This window comes from Schistocerca serialis, chromosome 8 (genome assembly GCF_023864345.2).
Source record: "Schistocerca serialis cubense isolate TAMUIC-IGC-003099 chromosome 8, iqSchSeri2.2, whole genome shotgun sequence".
NCBI classification, from domain to species: domain Eukaryota; kingdom Metazoa; phylum Arthropoda; class Insecta; order Orthoptera; family Acrididae; genus Schistocerca; species Schistocerca serialis.
The window spans coordinates 101,100,234-101,103,272 of NC_064645.1; the positions used below are offsets into that span (position 1 = coordinate 101,100,234).

The 3,039-nt window shown below is 41.4% G+C and overlaps 1 non-coding gene across 1 annotated transcript; it reads right to left on the bottom strand.

Moving 5' to 3' along the window:
- Positions 1-2,656: 2,656 nt before the first annotated feature.
- On the bottom strand, positions 2,657-2,813 carry LOC126417533 (U1 spliceosomal RNA). Its single transcript, XR_007575636.1, has one exon. It is a non-coding gene; the product is annotated as a U1 spliceosomal RNA (small nuclear RNA).
- Positions 2,814-3,039: the final 226 nt, after the last annotated feature.

Sequence of the window (3,039 nt, forward strand, 5' to 3'; positions counted from 1 at the left end):
TCACATTACAGACTACCGTCACGACTTTCATACTGAAGATTGGGAAAACTAGCAGAAGCCAACCTTGAAGACGATCAGTCTCTATTCAGGAGAAATGTAATTATATACGCGGCAACCCTGGCCTTAGCACTTATTTTAGACTTAGATTTATAACATTTGCACAATTTGAGAAATCTTTTGACAATGTATGTAAGTCACTTAGTGACTGGACATTTTTGCAAGTCTGTTGATCTGGTCTTCAGAGCCTTCCACAAGGAAGAATTCAGAAAGTCTGTGCTTCAGTGCAGTTTATCCACGTAGCTGGGCAGGTAGCCGGTAAGATATATACAGTGGACAGCTGGCGTAGCACCATTTTCACTGTACACGAGCTCACGTGGCACCCACCATTTTCAGTAAACTGCACCAACACAACAATAAGTTCGTGCGACGAAAATGTGGAAATACTTAATCACTGTATTATAGAAATATTCTACAGCATTCGGCAACCTACACGTTGACGAGGACGTACTGAAGATGGTGAAACAACAGTTTCTGTAAAAGCAACAACTATTATTGGCGACTACTGACCTATATTGTGCCATTATACAACAATATTTGAAAAGCAATTTGATAACGCAACATTTTCGTCTACTGGTTCATACGCCACGTTTCCTTACTGTTACCTCAGCAACTCATCCCAAAAGCTTTTGCAAGGAACTTCCGTCGGCCGGTCGTAATTACTTATAAAGGCGACTGCCCATTTTCAGGACCACCGAACACCGTGCTAAATCTGATTACCTGGAAATTGTTCGACGTCCTGTGTTCAATTATGGGACCTTCGTACCCGACAAAAGTAAGATATTTGTGCATTATGATTAATTATCCAACGACGCCTGCATCGTTTCCTGAACATTGTTGCGTTCAACGTTTTTATTGACTTTCCCTTCAGTTTGACCACAAAATCCACCGTAAATCTCTGTTTGACAGGCAAATCATTAATGAATCCCCACCAAGCTTCATGTGGTAAAAGAAGACAATTCAGTATTTTTTTCTCTGATATGAACACAAATTGCTGCAGGAAAAATCATAAAGGTAATTTCATCGTACAGTGTTACATTTTTACAGCAGTCTGTTTGCCAGGTTTACTGCGTCAAGGCCAATGCAGGCTGCTTCTCTGCATTAATATCCTTTGAAGACTCTGCAAAAGCAGCATTTGTGTGGCCTAAGGAGCATGTCAGGATTGTGGAGTACGAGAAGGCCAACCAACTGACAAAGGAAGCAGCAAAATGTGGGGCGTAAGAGAGGTGCTTGTGACATGCGTGCCTAATTTATATAGACAAAGGCCTGGGCCCCTAGCGAATGAAACAGGAGACGGAGACCGAATATTTACTCAAGGGTGCTTGGTACAGAAAAATCGACCCACACATTGCACGAGCACAGCGTACGCTGAAAAGTCTGAGATGAAACTTAAAATTACACGGAGAGAGAGAACGAGAAGCAGTACGTAATGAGCACCGCCAGACAGATTCAATCGTGGTCACTACTGTCTCCCTCTCCACAGAATTCACGTCATCCCATCAGTGCAATGCGACAGTAGGGAGATCCAGGACCTCAAGCACGTTCACTTTGGTTGCCCTAGACATATGCTACCTACAGAGCTGTTTAAGGCACAACAAGAGTTTCCCTCCAATCTCTTGATACTGTAGGCATGAGGGGACACACACATTAATGTTTTGCACGCAGGATTCTTGTAAAAGGTTGGTATTAAATTACAATCGAGGAGCTATGTATTTGTGTGTTTAGTTTGCTTATTTACAAAGTAATTCCTTAACGTGAGAGTCAGAGATTTTTAATCACTGTCGTTGGGGGAGAGTTTTCTATATTCTGCTCTAAAATTCTTACCTAATTTACTAATCGACATTTATTAAGATTAGGATGAACCACGTACCGCTTAGACCCATATTGTCAGATATGAGATATCGGAAGAGTTCGTATGAAGACAATTATGTTGTAGTTTTCATAAAACTTCTTGTGTACGTGGTGAAGAGAATTACTACCGGAAAAAGCAAGCGAGCCGAAGCAAAGGAGACGAAATCTACAACTGTAGAACTACAGCTCCAACTACCCAAAGGAGGTTTTCTGCCGGAAAGCCACCACAAAACTCATTTGTAAAACAAAAGACTGGCATAACGATTTGTGCAACTAAGACTGAATGGAAAAAATGAGCAGATACATGAAATGTAAACTGGGAGTTCATGCATAGTGTGTGGGGTGGAGGAAGAAGGGAGAAAGTTATACTGCATGCCTGCATATAATGATGCAAGAACTAAAATGTGGAACATTTCTCTGAACTTAGGCTAGCACATATATTTACGCCAAAGGGCACAGTAAACAGGGGCGGTGCAATTTATGCAGCCACTGATTGAGGTTAAGAAACCATATTCCTAATTTGTGGCATTTGCAGATGTTTAGAAAATTAAGTGTAGTGTGTTGATTTTCTCACACTTTCCAGTCTCTGAATTACATTCTAACAACAACATCATGCAGTTGAGGATGACATTGTTTAAATAATTTTGTAACTTACTGTTTGCACAACACTATATAAAATCTCGAAAGTGGTACAATTCCGGCAACTCAGTCCATACAATGTCAAGTCCAGCAACATTTTGGAAAGGACAACATAATCCGCCTGAACGCTCATTAAAAAATTATGCACCCGAGTTACTCGCATGAGGGATAATGGCAAAGGCCAGCCACCCCGCTGTGCAATGAAAGAGCCTTCTCCTGGGAGAACAGCCTTCAGGATCGCCGTATCCCCTGTGCCAGGTAGGTAACGTATTTAGTCGCCAAGATGGCCATTTCGCCTGTTCTGTTATTCTCGAAAGATAGCATGTCATGAAGTGCGTGAATACACGTCGTTCCTTTTATCTACCACGTTTATACAAGAGCTGTTGATATTTTTAAAAATATCGGGAATCCGATGTATCGATGTTTAGAAAGATACCATTACCGGACCTCGACATATCGAAATATGATCGGTATAATGATAATCGACGGAAG